The 19368-nt window shown below is 37.3% G+C and overlaps 1 long non-coding RNA gene across 1 annotated transcript; it reads left to right on the top strand.

Annotated features, from left to right (window-relative positions):
- The first annotated feature begins 800 nt into the window (after positions 1–800).
- On the top strand, positions 801–18714 carry LOC141559732 (uncharacterized). Its single transcript, XR_012487539.1, has 5 exons — positions 801–825; positions 2274–2633; positions 10553–10750; positions 11373–11687; positions 16196–18714. It is a non-coding gene; the product is annotated as an uncharacterized LOC141559732 (long non-coding RNA).
- Positions 18715–19368: the final 654 nt, after the last annotated feature.

Here is a 19368-nt window from a genome sequence, read left to right on the forward strand (position 1 = left end):
GAGGAAGCTGAGACATAAAGAGGTTAAACCCAAGGTCACATAGATCATAAATGCCAGAGGTGGGAAGATCTAGTGAGCCCAATTTTCCTAACATCCCATCCAGTGCCTTATGTTCTGTACACTCTGACTTTCTAGGTGAAATGGATCGTGATAAATATGCTAAAAAAAAACCTACTAATAAAATTAAATTGATGCAAAGGAGAGAGCCACACAAATCAATGTGAATTTGGGGAGATAAACATTACTTTCATTTGGGGAGATCATGGAGGAGATGGCATCTGAAAAGTATTCTAAGAGGTGGAGATGTGGAGAGAAATTGCATTGGAAAATGGGCTTTGGGAAGGAGTAGAGGTGGGGAAATAGTGGTAAAGTTTTGAGAAATAGGAATACCAGAAGGGAAGAGAAGGTCTGGGGAAAAGGACTGGGTCTTTATAGAATCCAGGTATTATTTATATGACCATAGGCACATCACAGTACCTTTCTTGCCTTAATTTTTCTCAGTTGTAGGAACAGGAAAGGGTTTAGGAGGGGGGATTTTGTGTTTTCTAAATTATGTAGAATTCTCTAAGTCACTTTCTGTATAACTTTCCCTTCCTCTTCCTTTATGCCTGAGGACTAGGGAAACTGTAGCCATCCCTGCCTGGCCAGCATCCCCAAGTTCTTTGGCCTCGGGATCAGGGAGGAGTGGGGAGTTTCCAAAGTGTCTCGGTAGAGTTCCAACAGAAAGACTTGGAAAATGGAAATTGTCAGCCATCTCCTTGACAACCAGCAACTAAATAAGGATGGGGGTGGGGATAGAAGGGAGAGTTCTGTAGGACAGCCAAGGTAAACAGGCACCAGGTCCCCTTCCCCAGAAATCCCTGCCCTGGGGTTCCAGAGCTGTTTTAAAATGATTAAATTACTCATTACTTCAAATTATTACCCACCTGGTTTTGGTGAGAGAGGGGAGGGAAGAAGGGGAGTAAGAAAGGCTTTCTTTCTTCGTTCCTTTATTCTGGTTTCTTATTCTATTCTCCAGGCAGCTAAAGGTTTACTGATGCACAAACTAATGGTGCTAAGCACTTTGTATATTCTCAATAAATGCTTAGTAATTGAATTGGTGACACTTGGAATGAAGGTCTTCAGACCTCTAATTGTAGGGGGTTAGAAATGGGGGTACTTTTTACTCTCTTTTTTTTTCCAAGGACAGTTTGGCTAAGCCATCAGAGACTAAAGTAGCTCATAAATGTAGAATTGAAGGTGCCTCAGAAGTTGAGTCCAACTTCTTTTACAGATTAGGAAACTGAGGTTTAGAGATTAAGTGACTTGCTTAGGATCACACAGCTAGTGAGAGTCTGATATGAAGTGTGCTGTCTACCTCCTATTACTATGCAACATGTTGACTGTGCCTCACTTGTATGCTTTAGTTGGGCGTTGGACACTGGGCAGAGATGTGTACATCACAGTCCCTTCCCTCAAAGTTATGGGGTGTTTCCTTTAACAAGTGGAAAGTTCTTGTTGCATTATTTATTTATGTTGTGATTAAAAATTTACAGATGAGGATAGTGGAAGATTATGAGCAATATCACTCCATAAAACTGTGAAAAGCCCCAGAGGAAAAAAAACAGAAAGCTTGGCAAGAAGTCCTGAATTCATTTGTCCTGAGGGTATTTAAGGATGGAGCTGGGAAGGCACCAAAACAAATGGAAAAAAAAGAAATCTGTCAAGTTTCTATGACAAATTCTTTTCCCCATCAATGACTGTGGAGACACCACATATGGAATCTAATATCACAGTCCCCAGTGTATTGCTTGAGGAAGTAGAAATGGCACGAAAGAAAACAAGGTGGGAAGAACAGCTGGATCTGACCAACTATACACACAGTATGAAGTCTGTGATGCAGATGACACAGTTCTGTGGGCTCATAAGGGACTGGTTTTCAATATATATGAAAGAGATGAGGATACGGGTCCATGTACCACTTTCTCATCTCTACTCAGTCTTTGAGAGAATAATTTATTTAGGCACTGAGAGCAACCTTGATGAAGGTAAGCTGTAACATGATATTTTATAGAGAGAACATTTTTGACTGAAATATAATTAAGATCCCACTGTAATTATTATTGGTTTTTTTGTTTTGCAAAAAAAAATCATAAAAGGACAAAAAGCTTTTCTCTTTCAAGGATTTTATGATATTTCTAAAAATAATTTTGTCCAAACTTTTATTTATTAAATAATATATTAAAATTAGGTATCAAATGTCAATTGACTAAAGTTATTTGCTTCTTTCATAGATGATGTCCAGTGGAGTCTATGTACAGAGATTCCTTAAAGTCATCAGTCAATAAATATTTAATGCCTACTATAGGTTAGGCACTGTGGTAAGAACTAGGGATACAAAGAGAGGCAAAGTCATATCCTGTTCCAGAAAAGCAGAATCTAATGGGAGAAGACATCACATAAAAAGAAGCTAAAAGGGAGGAGTATCAAGTTTGGGGATATGATGAAGACTCGAATCCTGGTGGGAGATGATGAAGTGGCTGCACTGGGACCCCTCCTTAACTGTAGGATCTGGGAGGAGTACTCTGCTATCTGCCTTCTATCCTCTCCAATCATAGGAAGAAAAGTGTATCAGAAACCCTAATGAGGAGAGGGTAAGATCTAAATGCCAACATTTTTTCTGATTATCCTTTATGTCTAGGAGCCTTCCAATAGTAGCCTCCAAAAAGTTTAGGTAACTAAACAAAAGTTGCAGGTAATTCCAAAATCAATGGAGAAGCCCAATGTGAGCATGAATCGAATGAATTTGTAAAAGACTACAAATGAAGACTTTATGCAGGTGGGTTAGTGGAACAAATTAAGCACACATTACAAAGTAATAAAAGACCATAATAATCTAATGTTTGACAAACTCAAGATCTAAGATTTTAGGACAAGAATTCACTATTTGACAAAAACTATCAGGAAAACTGGAAAACAGTTTGGCAGAAATAGATATAGAGCAACATTTCACACTGCAGACAAAGATAAAATTATAATGGGTACCTAATTTAGACATAAAGGATGGTATAAAGAAAAGGGATATTTGGGGAGCATGGAATAGTTTACTTATTTATGGAGAAAGCAAGAATTTATGACCAAAGTATAGAGAATATTACAAGATCTAAAACTGATAATTTTATTACATTAAATTTAAGTATATAAAGAACTGAGTCAAGTTTAGAAGAATACAAGTTATTCCCTGATTGATAATCAAAGGATAAAAACAATTTTCAGATGATAAAATTAAAACCATCTATAGTCATATGAAAAAATTTAAAAATTTTTTCTTGCTTTTTTTTCACCACATGACAGTATGGAAATATATTTGCATAATTGCAAATATATAACCTATATCTAATTGTTGCCATCTCAGGGAGGGGAGAAAGGAAGAAAGGAAGGAAAGAATTTGGAATTCAGAATATTAAAAATGAATGTTAAAAATTTTTACATGCAATTGGAAAAAATAAAATATAGAAAAGGACTTATGTAGGAGAAGAAGTCGATGACTCAAAGTTGTGTATGATTAGAAAAGAAAGTGGGCCCGGAACGTATGCTGAGAATGGGATAACTGATGGACATTTTGGCACTTTGTAAAATGTCAAGGGATATAGGAGACAGTTCATAGCATTGGTGAATGGCTATAGAAGATTTTAAGGAGAATAGGAACAAAAATTAGACAAAAAATGTATATAGGTTTACAATAGGAAGACAGTATTTACAGCAATAAGAACAAGCATCAATTATGCTAGGAACTATGCTGGACCCCAAATACAAATGCAATGAAAGAAACAGTTCCTATTAAGAGGAGCATATATTCTAATGGAAAGACAAAAACATACATAAATATGAAATACTTAGAAAGAGAATAAATATAAACGCTTGTGTTAGGCATACAAAATCTTCCTTTTCCTTCTCTTTCTCCTCTCCTGCCTCCTCTTCCTTCTCTTTATCTTTCTCCTCTTTCTGTTCCTCTTCCTCCTTTTTCTCCTCCTTCTTCTCCACAAAAATATACATAAATATGGAATAAATAGAAATAGAATAAATATAAACTTTTATGTTGGGCATACAAAATTCTTCTTTTCCTCCATAAATATGGAACAAATAGACAATCTCCTTTCTCCATCTTCAATTGAGATTCAGTGACTTGCCCAAGTTCACACAGCTACTAAGTGTCTGAGGGCGAATTTGAAGTCAGGTCTTCTTGTCTCCAGGGCTGGTGCTCTATCCAATGCGCCACCTAGTTGCCCCCTTTTTATATATTTCTTCCCTGTACATATACACACTCCAGGCTAGCCAAGCTGGCCTTCTCATACATTGTATCCCATTCCCCATCTCTTTGCTTTTATAAAGGTTGTCCTTCCTGAAATGCATGCATGTTTTTCTCATTTCTATCTTTTACAATCCCTAGTTTCATTCATGATTCAGTTTAAGTGGGACCTTTGCTGATTTCCTCAGCTGATAAAGTGACTTTCTCCCCAAAGCCACATTGTATCTATATTGCAGGAACACTGTATTTGCACATATATAGGCCATAACTTTGTTTCATGTTGATGAGACAACTATGTAAAATATAGCCCATACTGCATCGTCCCTGAAGTCAGGAGGACCTGAGTTCAAATCTCACATCAAACACTTACCACTTCCCAGCTATGTGACCCTGGGCAAGTCACTTAACTCCAATTGCCTCAGGAAAAAAAAAAAGGCCCATATTCATTGTAATTATGCTCTTAGCAAGGTAGTTAGGAAATGGTGCTTGCTTTTGCTTCTGGTTAGAGAGCATAAACGCTGAACAATGGTTCTGGGATTGAGCTCTCAGCCCTGGCTAAGAAAGATTTTTCTCTCCTGGGGGGATCTATTGTACTTTCAAGCTGTAAGCAAAGGGATGCCCAGCAAAATAAGTACCAAGTGCAGGTGGTTATGAGAAATAATATTATATCTTGTGAATATATTCTCCAACAAAATACATTTAAATACATACACATAAGTGAAAGGAAAATGGACTGAGGTAGAATTTGCCTTTTCTTCTGACTGGTTTCACTCTTTGCTTCCTGGAAACCTGGAACAAGTTTCTACAATAAAAACACAGTCACTACGACCATTTAGAAGTTACTATATGTTGTGAAGGAAACTGATTGTTGCCCTAGTGATGTTGCTGCCATGGGTCAACTGCCAAACCAACAGAAGAGACTTGTCCATGGTCTTCCAACTCTGTCCACTCTATCACCGTTCCTCCCCTTATAATGGGGGTATTTTACAGAATCTTAGGGTTGAAAGAAATTTCAAAGTCTAATGCCATCTATACCTATTGCAAAATACCCTGACAAATATTTACCCAGACTTTGGGCAATTTATTATATTTTAGGTGTTTCTAATTTTCAAGAAACTTTTCATTTCATCGCACTTAAATTTATTAGAATATTCCTTTCCCTCTTCTTGTAATAGACTTCTCTTTTCTTTCCTATCTCTTCCTGATGCTCTTTTTCCCTCTCCCTGAAGGTTCAGTTAAAGGGCTAGATACATATGGCTTCACCCATTATTGTTTGCTCCATCCTCTAGGATCAAGTAGAAAAAGCATAATCCTTCTTCTACTTCATAGCTCTTTAAAGATTTGGTGTCAGCTTTCACGTCTCTTCTAAGTTTTCTCCAGGCCAAACATCGGTGCAATTTCTTTAACTTGTCTTTGATGTCATGATTTCCAATCTTCTAACCATCTTAGTCTCTCTTTTCCTGGTTGTTCTCTGACTTGTTAATATCCTCCCTAAAGTATTGAGCCCAGACCTGAGCTCACTATCCAAGTATTGTCTGACCAGGGCAAGGTATGGTGGTTACTTTTACTTCTTCCATTCTGGATGTTATTAATATAGCTAACTTTGCTTTTGTGTCCATGCAATATACTCCTACATAGACTATAAGCTCCTTGTGGACTGGGATTTTATCTTGTTCATATATTTTTCTAATTTTCACAGTGCTATAAACATAAGTATTCACTGGATTGATTTGAATTGAACTGAATCGAACCTGCAGTCTAAGTCTGTAAATAACAAAAATATAGTCTTTCCCTTCAACCCAGGGAATACATGGCTTCCAAGGCCTACATTCAGCTCCTAGGGATGGTAGGTTCTGCAAGTCACACATAAATGAAATCACCTTTCTCATTTATCTTGCACAAACTCCTTACAGGTAGGGAAAGGGGATATTCCTAGACTTTGCTTGCAAGTTGCTTACTATCTAGTAGAAGGATAACATGTGCACCATTAATCTCTGAATGGCAAAGTACTCCTTGAATGGGACTTCATGGGGCCTCCAGGCATTCTAGTTAATCTTCAACCAGCCCCCCAAAAAGCTCTTGTGTGTTCAGCTGCCCTGGCCCACAGCTGTTTCCAATGTTCAGCACAAACTTTATTGAAATGAGAAACACAGTTTGTCATTCCTCCTACACCATGCTCCTTCTGATTAGCTTCATATGATGTGGGCTGTCAGCGAGGCCTAGGGAGAGGCTCTTCAAAGAGAGGATTGTTCATAGGTCTGGGGGTGAGGGGTGAAGGGTGAGGGGTGGGGCAGTCCCTTACTGGGGTCAGGAAGTTGAGAAAATGTCTGAGGGTTTCCTTGACTATTCCAGAGCACAGAGAAAAATGGCTATTGCCAATAATGAGAGAAATAGTGAGAGAGCAAATAAGTTGCTAAGCAAATTTTTTTAAAAGGCAGAGACTGGGGTCTGGGCAATTTATCTTTTATAACAATTAGCCAACATAGTATCCTCACTCTTTCTGTTGTTATTTGCTTGCATTTTTTTTCTTTCTCAGTTTTTCTTTTTCTTCCTTCTTGATTCCATTTTTCTTGTGCAACAAGATAACTATATAAATATGTATACATATATTGGATCTAACATGTATTTTCAACATATTTAACATATATTGGACTACTTGCCAGCTAGGGAAAGGAGTGGGGGGGTAGGAGGGGAAAATTTGGAACAAAAGGTTATGCAAGAGTCAGTGTTGGAAAAATTACCCATGCATATGCTTTGTAAATAAAAAACTTTAATAAAAACAAAAACAAAATAAACAGCCTAAAAATCATATGATTTTGGAGTTAAAGGAGCCTCTCAGACAATATCTTTTTCTTTACTGTTGTTTTACAAATAAAAAACTGAAGCTTAGAGAGAGTCAATGGCTTGCTTAGGGTGCCACAGCTACCAAATGATGTAGTCATGATTTAAACAGGCCTCTTTGAAGTTCTGGGCTTTTTTCATTCTTGCCTCATGCCTCCATTTTCAGAAAGCCTATTGTCCTGATCTAGGTTGGGAGGGGATTGAAACATTTTAAATTCATTAATCCAGATTACTGAGAGTTTAACACGGGTTTGGAAAAAATGTGATTTTAAAATAGGTGTATGAGGACTAAATGTTCATTTTTTCTGGGTCGTATTATGTTGAGAATGTTTATTGGAGTGAGCCAGTAGGAGGTAAACTTCGGGAGGGTGAAAGGTTTGGAGGAGAGGATGAAAGTTAGTTTTTATTGTCACTAGTAGCTATCTTCATGACGACAATGCCCCAATCTCAGTCTCCTCCTGTGGTAAATTCTCTCTGGACCTTCATTTTAGGAAGCACCCATGAAGCCATAATTCAGCCCATGACTTTCTGCATTCCTATTGTATCTTTCTTATACCCTTTCTTGCTCTTAGTGTTATCTTCATCAAAATATAAGCTTCTTGAGGATAGTGTAAGGGCTTTATAAATTCTATCAGTTGTCTGTTCTTTTACTTTAACTACCTAACATTTACCTAATCTATCACCTATCCATTTATCACCTATCTCTGCATCTGTTTATCTATCCATCTATCATCTATCTTATCTATCCATTTATCTCTCTTCTGGCTTAACTCATCTCTCCCTAAGTAGCCCTGGGAAAGGTTAGGGAAGGAAATGCTAAGCTTGGTACAGGAGAGGGCTCAGTTGCTTTTTTGATGATATTTTTATTTACTTAATTATAGTCATATGTATGTATATATATATATGCATATATATACATATATAAAGATGAAAAGAAATAGGACAAAATAGAAATTCTTATACCCACATTCAAAACTGACTTCAATAACATAAAATGAATGAAATATGATTAGATAGCAAAATCCCTGAAAAGGATTTAGGGGCTTTTAGTGGACTGCCAGCTCTTAAAGTCACCAGTATGATAGGGCAACAAAAAAACTGATCACAGAATGTGGTCTTGAGCTGCATGATGAGAGATGACTTGACTTTGCCTTAGTCAGACAGTCTCTAATAATAGCTTACATTTATATAACACTTTACTATGTGCCAGGCCTTGTGCTCAGTGCTTTTATAAATATTATCTCATTTGATCCTTGGAACAATTCTGGGAAGTAAGTGCTATTTGGTGTAGTGGTATCCAATTCTTTTTAACCCCATTTGGGATTTTCTTGGCAAAGATACTGACGTGGTTTGCTATTTCTTCTCCAGATCATTTTACAGATAAGGAAACTGAGGCAAATAGGCTAAGTAACTTGCCCAAGGTCATATAGCTAGTAAGCATCTGAAGCTGGATTGAGCTTGGGGCTCTATTCACCGCATTGCATCACTTCATTTTAGGAAAGATGTAGAGTTGTTCCATCTCTGGGGATCTTGATCTATACCTGGCCACTGGACCCAGAGGATTCTGGAGGGGAATGTGAGGCAGGTGACCTTGCTGTAGCCCTCCAACTCACTTGCATGTCATGGCATCCCCTCAATGACATCCTCGTCCTCTTCAAGAATGAAGGACAAACAACAACAACTCATACTAGTTGATGTGGGCGCTGGCTAGGTTCCCATCTGCTCCACACTTGAGGCAGGTGAGTGTCATAAGTAGGGAATGTGTTTTCTCTCAGGTACATCTAGTTGATTTACCATCTCTGACATCACAATTATCAAGAGAGTAGCAATTGACCAAGGGGAGTGAAAACTTGACTGAAAATTTGACTATAAAACATGGGGCACAAAGTTTCCAGAAAAGGGCAAGAAAAGGAAACCTGTCCAGAAATCAGCTGCTAATAAACCAAATGGGTCTAAGGGAGAGTGAATGACCAAAGAGGTAAGTAATGAGCTTCTCTGAACTTAGGCTAGTTTTCCAAGCAGCAGGCAGAGTATATTGCTGAGACTTCTCAAAACCTTTCCAGTGTGATATAACCTCCTAGAACCTATGCTCTATTATAATATACAAGGTCCTAGGATGACCATCTTTATTAAAGCTTGTTTTTGTTTTCCAGCCCTATCCTTTATATGACTATAAGGGAGAAGGGAGGTTGGAGTGAGTATCAAGAAAATAAGGCTGGGAATAAATATCTATCATATAATCTATTGTATAGATAATCCACATCCAAATAACAGATGGTAACTTGTTAATGATAATAGGCTTACATTTGTATAACATTCTTTCATTGCAATGACTCTATGAGTTAGCTAGAGCAAGTGTTATGATTCCCACTTTACAGATAAGTAAACTAAGAGATACAGACTTTCCCAAAGTCAGTTTACTGGCTGGAACTCAAATTTAGTCTTTTCACTGATTTATTGATTGATTTTACCATTCCACCTTGTCTCGCACTCTTAATGGGAACTGAAAAGCTATTTGACCTTAGTTCTGAGATCGGTCTTGGTTTCATTTTCACATCATTAACCAACATTTACTGAACACCTACCAGTGTGCAAGATGCATCAAAGTGTACCAAGGGCCTCTGTAAGAAGTAAACCACATTCTTGCTCTTGGGGAACTTTAAAACAGAAATGCAGCTGAGTGTCTCCAAGCAAAAGTCATCAAAGATTTGGTGCTCAAACTGAGAGAGCTCCTCAGAGCATGACAATCCTCTGAAATGGACCCAGCTACCCAGTCATGAAATGGTGTACTTGAATCCTGTCATTCAGCCCCCACCTCCACCCCCACCCTCTGGTTTAATGACCTCAGACAGACATAATATAGGCTTATCTCAGGGTAAGTGATGCAGACATGAAAATTGCACCCACCCCACCTCCGCCAGATCTCAGGCGTGTGCAGGGCCCCCCATTCCATTCTGATGGATAAAGTGAACTCATTTACCCAGTTGTTTTAAGTGAGCTAAGGCAAAACAGAGCCAGAGAACAGGACCATAAATCTCTCCTTCCCAGAGTGCTGAGCCACTGCCAGACACCTTGGATAAGACACTGCCTGCACAACTCACTTTTTTTTCTTTCTTTGAAAGACAGGAGGAAAAAAATACCAAATAACTAAGGTGGGGGTGGGGTGGGGTGGGGGTGTGTTGGCAGAGTCTGCAAATGACAAACTTGTCAACACTTTGACCTAAAAATATACTTCCAATAAGAAAGGCAACTAGTAAATTAGAAGTTTTCAAAGAGCTAGCTGGCTGTGTGCTCCCGTGTGTGTGTTGGGGTGGATGGGGAGGGGAAGGTAGCAGGGCCAGTGATTCGGTGGCAGGATTTTACCCTCATATAGAGTAACCGTTCCTGACTACAGTCCCCTTTATTCCCTTCCCCCCCATTCAGTTCCAAGGGGTGACATTTGAACTCTGAGGTGAGACAGTCTGTCACATCTCACCCTCCAGGGTGTGGCTAAGAACCTGAAACTCTTCTGAACCAGAGACATTCACACATGCTGTTGGAAAACATTTAGAAAACCTCCCCGGCCAGAGAGAAAACTTACCTCATTAGGAGGAGCTGAAAACATGCACCAAAGAGCTGATGGTGAGTTTGTATGTGAGTGAGTGTGTATATTGTGTGTGTTTTGCAGCTGCTTTCAGGCCTACCTAATGGAGTTATAACCAGACACTTGAATTGGTCTATCTTTCTTAAAGACAGATACCTATAAAGCTTCTTAACCTAAACCTTTTTCTCTCATAAGAGAAAAAGTTCTTAAAATTCTGAGTGACACATGATTAAAAATAATTTATCAGGCAATTATTGGTCCATGTTGCCTTCTCCCATTAGACTGTAAATCCTCTGGGGGCAAGAATTGTCTTTTGGCTCTTTTTGTATCCCTAATATTTAGTCCTATATCTGGCACATAGTAGATGTTTAATGTGTATTGATTCCTGGCATTGTGATGAATGTTGATTATTACTGATTATATTATGATTATGATATTATGATATCAATTATGATTGATTATGTATTATATAGTTCTAATTGCATCTTTCTAGTCTGTAATTGATAGCAAATAAAAATCAAATACATAGGAGGTATGTAGACATCCAAATTCTCAAACTCCTCAGCTTAGCATTTAATATTTTAATATTGTTATTAATTGATAATATTTTAATATTTTCATTAACTGCCTATACAATTTTATTTCCTGCTACCTTTCTAGATAGCTCTATGCAAGCTTGTCACCTTATGGCTCTGAGGATATAATGAACACCATTGTTGATATGCCCTCAACATGGAAAGAATGCTATACTCCCTCCTTTTCACCTACCCAAATTTTACCCATCTTCTAAAAGCTTCATCTTGAGATTTGGTGTGAATTGATATAGATGGAAACAAGAAGAAGCTGTAGAACAATTCCATGATGACCACAATAATGTGAAGGAAAACAACTTGGAAATATTTCAGTACTTCTTTAAGGCCACCTTGACTTGAGAAGGATTATGATGGAGTATGTCTCCTGCATCTTTGTAGAGAGGTAATAGACTAGAGATTTGCAATGAGATATCATTTTCAAATGTCACCAATGCATTGATTTTTTAGTCATTTGACTATCCTTATTTGTCACAATAGAGAGTTTGTTTCTATGTGGAGGGAGAGTGTTAATGGAAAATAACATAGATAAATCCCCAAAACATTAAAAAAAAAAAAACTGAGGGAAAAGAAAAAGTTCAAAAGGTTAAATAAACAAGGTAGCTTTGTTATCACCTTGTTAAATTTTATATGCACTCACTTGAAAAAAAAAACCAAATACTTATTTTTAATTCTTTCTTGTTGACAATTGTTAAGCTCACAAAAAAAAAAAAAAGACCCATTTCCTTCATAATTTATCCCCAACCTCTCTAGTCCTCACTCATCTTACTTTTTGGAATTTTTAGCACATATGCACCATCACTACACCCCATCCCACAGGGTCAGAGACCAAGGCACTGACAGCCATTCTCTTCTAAGTAGGTCATTTATAGCATAATTGGTCTCATCTTATATGTCTGACTTCCAAATGGGATTGCAGAATGTGAAAGATGAGAAGCAGCATAGCATAATGAGATGACTTGGCACCAGGAGGACCTTGGATTCAAGGCTAGTTTCATCTCTTCTTTGTTGTATGATCTAAAGGCTAAGTTTAGCCTTGGTTTTTTCATTTGTGAAATGGAGATAATAGTACTTGCCTGCCAGGATTGTTGTGAGGATTAAACAAGATATTTCTAAAACTCTTTACAAACCTTAAGACACTATAAACACACATACGCACACAGAGAGATGTATACACACTATCATTTAATTTCTAAGAAATATATCAATGTCAATTATTGTTCTTATTAATTCTTCCTTATTGGAATTTTTCCTGTATCTTCAGTATTATATTCCCAGAGAGCTTCCTCATATGCCTCCTTGGCCCACTTCCTTTGGGAATTTTAAGATATGGAACCCTATTAGTCCTTTTTTAAACTTTATTCTCTCATAATCAGATGTGGGATGTTAGATTCTACCTGTTTTCTCCATCACAAATGCCAAACTGAAATTACTTTCCTCCCCTTCTCTTCACCAAATCTCCAATCAGTTCTAGTCTATTTCAATGGAATAGGTCTGAATTATTGGTCATGTGTTTTAGCAACTTCTCTTACTGCTTTCTCCACCTTTTAAAAAATTAGAATTAAAAAATAGATAGTATAGTTCCTTCCCCTTTTTGTCCCAGAGTACACAACCAGCCTTGTTTCTAATACCCTCTTTTCCTTTCCCCCTTCTGGCTAGACATCCCTGGTGGAGAGAATTCAGAATCTCTTCTCTTACTTTTTGTTCTACAATCTATCAGCATCATGTCATGGACTGTCTCTTTGCTTTTTCCAACTTTGAAAGAATGTAATTATCATCCAACCCTAAAACTTACCTATTTCTCTCTTTGTGTCTGAGAGGGAGAATGTCAATAGATATCTGCATAAATCATGGCTCAAAAATCCAAATACCATTCTAAGAAATCTTTTCTAGCTGTTTATCTCCCTAATCTATAACTCTCCTTTTTTGAAGCCTTTGCCTTAAATTGTAACTAGAGATTAAAATGCCCTCTAAGGTCTTCAGTTTTTTTGCCTAGGATCTTATATATTTCATATTGTTTTTTGGTTTTTATCATTTGTGCCCATGTGAATTAACAGAAATGGGTAGTAGCTATTAGGTATGGCAGGTCCTTGAGTATGCTCTATTTACATATGTGAGAAATATATCAAGGATCTCTATTGTTAGCATCAGGTTGACAAAAAAGCTCTCAGTCACCAATTCTCATTACTTCTGTCTTCTCTCTCTGACCCTTAAAAGTTTCTCTGTACTCTGTTTTTGACAGGTCTTATATGGAGAATTGCATTCAGATCTGGGAGCCACAGTTTATATTGAAAAGTTGGATGGCACTAAGAGGAAGTCAGCCAGGTTGTTCAAGGGGTCTTTAGCCTATGTCATATGAGAACCAGTTAATGGGATGTTTATCTCGAAGAAAAGATAACTGAGTGAGTGGGATGAGGATAACTGTCTTTAAATATGAGAAGGATTGTCATGTAGAAGAGAGATTAACCTTGTTCTGTTTAGCACCACAGGTTAAAACAAGAATAATGAGTAGAAGTTACAAAAGAACTAAATTAGACTTGATATCATGAAGAGTTTTCTGGCAATTAAACATATCCAAAATGTTATGAGTTGCTTTGAGAGGTGGTGAATTGGGTCAGCTAGGTGGTGTAGTGGATAGAGCACCAGCCTTGAATTCAGGAGGACCGGAGTTGAAATCTGCCCTCAGACACTTAACACTTCCTAGCTGTGTGACCCTGGGCAAGTCACTTAACCCCAGCCTCAGGGAAAAAAAAAGAGAGAGAGGGGTGGTGAATTGTCTCTTCTTGGTCTTTTGGCAAAAGCTGCATGACTATTTGGGAATGTTATAAAGAGGATCCTTTATGGGCATAGATCATAATAGATCCTTATGGAATAGACCACAAAACACAATAGTCCCTTTCCTACTTTCAAAAAAAATTTTTGTGATACTTATCTGCATGTCAACATTCTTTGAAATAGAGGTCATTTCCTTTTGAGAGGGCCCAATTCCTCCATTTTGGGGAACAGCCTCAATTACTTAATGGCCTATCTTTTTTCCATTCTATCTTTAACATATTTTTAAAGTTTTCATTAAAAATTAGTATTATTGACCAATAGGAGGATTTCAGAAAGTCCTGGAGAGACTTATAAGAATTGATGCTGAGTGAAATGAACAGGACCAGGAGATTATTATATACTTCAATAACAATACTATATGATGATTAATTCTGATGGACGTGGTTCTCTTCAACAATTGGATGAACCAAATCAGTTCCAATAGAGCAGTAATGAACTGAACAAGCTGCACCAGCGAAAGACCTCTGGGAGATGACTATGAAACACTACATAGGATTCCCAGGCCCTTTGTTTTTGTCCGCCTGCATTTTGGATTTCCTTCACAGGCTAATTGTACACTATTTCAAAGTCTGATTCTTTTTGTACAGCAAAATAAGTGTTTGGACATGTATACATATATTGTATTTAACTTTAACATATTTAACATGTATCACTCAACCTGCCATCTGGGGGAGGGGGTGGGGGGAAGGAGGGGAATAGTTGGAACAAAAGGTTTTGCAATTGTCAATGCTATAAAATTACCCATGCATCATATATCTGGTAAATAAAAAGCCATAATAAAAAAAATCATTTTTTAAAGAGACCTTTTAAGTCACATCTCTTTCCCATCACATAGATTGCAAATTGAAGCAGGCAAAATCAGGAGAATAATTTATACTTTGACAATATTGAAAAAAAGGAATACATTTGAAGAACTTCAGAACTCTGCTCAATCTAACAATCATGATTCCAGAGGATCAATGATGAAAAAAAAAACTATATATATTTCTGACAGAAATATGATGTACTCAATGAGACATACTTTTTTTGGATGTGACCAATATAGGATTTTTTTTGTTTGATTATGCCTATTTGTCACAAGGATTTTGTTTTTCTTCTCCCTCCCCTTATCTCTACAATGGAGTAGAGAAGGTGGGAAGTTATATAAACAAACATTCACTTTCTAAGAGTTGGGGTTTTTTATATTTCTGTGTAGGCTCATCAATTTGCTTTCATTTGGGGATCACAAATCATTAGATATTACTATTCCTCAAAAGGTGTGTGGATAGATGGGTTGAAGATGTGATTTCTTTGCTGACCTTTTGGGAAAATCATTAATGCTCCTAACATGTGTCTCCAAGTACAACATGTGAATTCTGAAAAGTATTGGCAGGGAACAGAATTTGGGAGTTAGAACCAATAGACCCTGGCATAGGGGTGAAAGCCCAGAGCAGGGTGAATTAATACTTAATTTTTGGCATTAACTAGCTGGTTTTTTTTGCTTGCTATGTGATGGGAAAGATATGTGACTTAAAAGGTCTCTTCAAAAGATGAAACACCTCTTTGAACTTTGAAAAAATATCTTTCTCTTTCTCACACTCTCCTCTTTTGGAAAAGAACTGTTAAGTTTCCCCCAACAGTTTTCTAACCTTTTCCATCACTGATCACATGGAGACCAACAGCTAGAAGTTTTCATGGTCACCCAGCTGAAGAGGATTGACACTTTCTAAAAACCAAGAACAATTTCTCAGTCCAAGACTTTCCCGCCACACCATCAGACTATGGCCAATATATTTGTCTTTCCTATTAGAAGAGTTAGCTCCAGCTCCTAATACTGTGGTACGTTCAGCCCCTTGATAGGTGCTTACTTACAGCCCCCATTAGAAATCCCTGTTGCTGCCCAACACAATAATGAATTCCAATATGTTAACAGCATCAAGCTGGCCAAGAGAAACACCTACTGGTTTTTAATGGACTGATTTCTAATGGTTAATGCCAAACAACACACAGCTGATTCACCCAGCTCACAGATGTACTGAAGTCATCTGGCTGTTTCTCCTCTATTTAATTCTTCTCCAGGTTTTCAGTGACTGAGGGGGATGACCTTGACTATGGAATCAGTGGAGATGTGAAAATTGCTTCCAGTTCTGGGCAGTGATCCGAGCTGAGCGAGACAGCCCAGAGAGGTACAACTAACCAAACTGGACAACCAATGTTAAGACAGCTGGGTTGCACACAGAGAGGAGCATGGTTTTGCTGCTTCCCAGGTGGCCAGACAAAAGGATATAAGGAGAAGGGCAAAGGGGAAGTAAGAAGAATGTCCACTGTTTGCAGACCCTGTGAGAACTGTCACTAAACGGAGTTACAAGGAGGCTTGAGAGACTAACTAAAGATAGCCAGTAGCAGATTTTTCTCAGAGATATAAACTGGGGTTGGGATGGAGGAGGAAAGCAAATCAAATAAAATGGGTCAAATTTTGTTCAGGACATTCTAAGATTGATGGAGTCTAGTTTTAAAAAAAATCCTACTCAACCCTCTTCTGAGCAGAGAATAATATTCAATGTGTGGGAAATCACTTAGTGACTCGTTTCAGTTTAAGAACTGTTTAACAATTAAATTTTGGCATTTAACAATAATTTGATATTTTAATAATAATTAACTAATTATTAGTGATTTGAAGAATATTTTCATATAACTATTAATATATTGGATTTCTGCTTTTGAGAAGTGCCTATTCATATCTTTTTGACTACATCAATTAGAGAATGGCTTTTATTCTTACAAGCATGAATCACTTCCTTTATATATCTTAGAAATAAAATCATTGTCACAGAAGTTTTCAGCAAAGATTGAGACATTTTTGGATAATGGGAAATGTGCTTATGGATATCATAAAAAGTAATACTTAATTGAAAAAAAAACAACAATGCTGTCTTACAATAGAATTGGCTATGCTATGAGGCACTAAATTCCTAATATATTTCATCAAAGACTAGATGACTACTTAGTTGGAAATGGAAAGATTTCTAGATATGGATCCACACTTAACACCATATACCAAGATAAGATCAAAATGGGTCTATGATTTAGGTATAAAGAATGAGATAATAAATAGATTAGAGAAACAGAAAATAGTCTACCTCTCAGACCTGTGGAGGAGGAAGGAATTTATGACCAGAGGAGAACTAGAGATCATTATTGATCACAAAATAGAAGATTTTGATTACATCAAACTAAAAAGTTTCTGTACAAACAATACTAATGCAAACAAGATTAGAAGGGAAGTAACAAATTGGGAAAATATTTTTAAAAGTAAAGGTTCTGACAAAGGTCTCATTCCCAAAATATATAGAGAACTGACCCTAGTTTATAGGAAACCAAACCATTCTCCAATTGATAAATGGTCAAAGGATATGAACAGACAATTCTCAGAGGAAGAAATTGAAACTATATCCACTCACATGAAAGAGTGTTCCAAATCACTACTGATCAGAGAAATGCAAATTAAGACCACTCTGAGATACCACTACACACCTGTCAGATTGGCTAAGATGACAGGAACAAATAATGATGAATGTTGGAGGGGCTGTGGGAAAACTGGGACACTGATACATTGTTGGTGGAGTTGTGAAAGAATCCAGCCATTCTGGAGAGCAATTTGGAACTATGCCCAAAAAGTTATCAAACTGTGCATACCCTTTGACCCAGCATTGCTGCTATTGGGATTATATCCCAAAGAAATACTAAAGAGCAGAAAGGGACCTGTATGTGCCAAAATGTTTGTGGCAGCTCTTTTTGTTGTAGCTAGAAACTGGAAGTTGAATGGATGTCCATCAATTGGAGAATGGTTGGGTAAATTATGGTATATGAAGGTTATGGAATATTATTGCTCTGTAAGAAATGACCAGCAGGAGGAATACAGAGAGGCCTGGAGAGACTTACATCAACTGATGCTGAGTGAGATGAGCAGAACCAGAAGATCACTGTACACTTCAACAACAATACTGTATGAGGATGTATTCTGATGGAAGTGGAAATCTTCAACATAAAGAAGATCCAACTCACTTCCAGTTGATCAATGATGGACAGAAATAACTACACCCAAAGAAGGAACACTGGGAAGTGAATGTAAATTGTTAGCACTACTGTCTATCTACCCAGGTTACTTATACCTTCGGAATCTAATACTTAATGTGCAACAAGAAAATGGTATCTACATACATATATTGTATCTAGGTTTTACTGTAACACATGTAAAATGTATGGGATTGCCTGTCATCGGGGGGAGGGAGTGGAGGGAGGGGGGGATAATTTGGAAAAATGAATACAAGGGATAATATTATTAAATAAAAAAAAAGAAAATATTATGTTGTGATCCACATTCAGTTTCCATAGTCCTCTTTCTGGATGTAGATGGCTTTTTCTATCACAAATCTATTGGAATTAGCCTGAATAATTTTATTATTGAAAACAACCAAGATATTGACTTAGTTTTAAAATACACTGCCATTGACTAATATAGAATATGTTTTGCATGACTATAATGTATGTCTTGCCTTCTCAATGGATGGGGAAAGGGGTAGAGAGAAGGGAACATGGAACTGAAAATAAAAATAAAATTTAAATAAAAAAAAAGAAATGGAAAGATTTCTTCATTGGGAAGATCAGAATGGATAACCTCTGAATTTTCTTATAATTCTTAAATATCAACATACATTGACTTCTACTTTGTTCTGGGAGATCAGAAATTATATGTGAAAAAGAGGAGAAATACCTAGGAAAAAGGCAAATCCAAATAGAGGGATGTCCCTGCACCTCAATTCCTGCCTTCCCAGTACCTCAATTCCTGCCTTCCCAGTTACATTGTGTATTTTTGGGCTGCTCTCATCTTTAATATAGGAATGATATTTTTTACCTTACTGTAAATTTAACAGGTTTTGAACTCCCCAAAAGGCCTCATCCTATAACAAAAATAATCACACACACCTGCTCCAAATGTATTGCTTCATGGTTATGAGCACTGTCATTTAACTCTTTCCACCAACCTGTGATGTAGGAAGTCAAGGTAAATCATGCAAATATTATCATGCCCATTTTACTAATGAAGAAGCCGAGGCTCAGAGAGGTTAAGTGGCAACAAATAGTGGATGCTGACAATAGAGAAAAGACATAGAACCTTGGTCTAGGGCTCTTTGCATTATCTGCTGTTGTCTCCGCTGGATAACTACTTAGGACTAAGAAATGTCATTTAA

Source organism: Sminthopsis crassicaudata, chromosome 3, assembly GCF_048593235.1.
Source record: "Sminthopsis crassicaudata isolate SCR6 chromosome 3, ASM4859323v1, whole genome shotgun sequence".
Taxonomy (NCBI): Eukaryota; Metazoa; Chordata; class Mammalia; order Dasyuromorphia; family Dasyuridae; genus Sminthopsis; species Sminthopsis crassicaudata.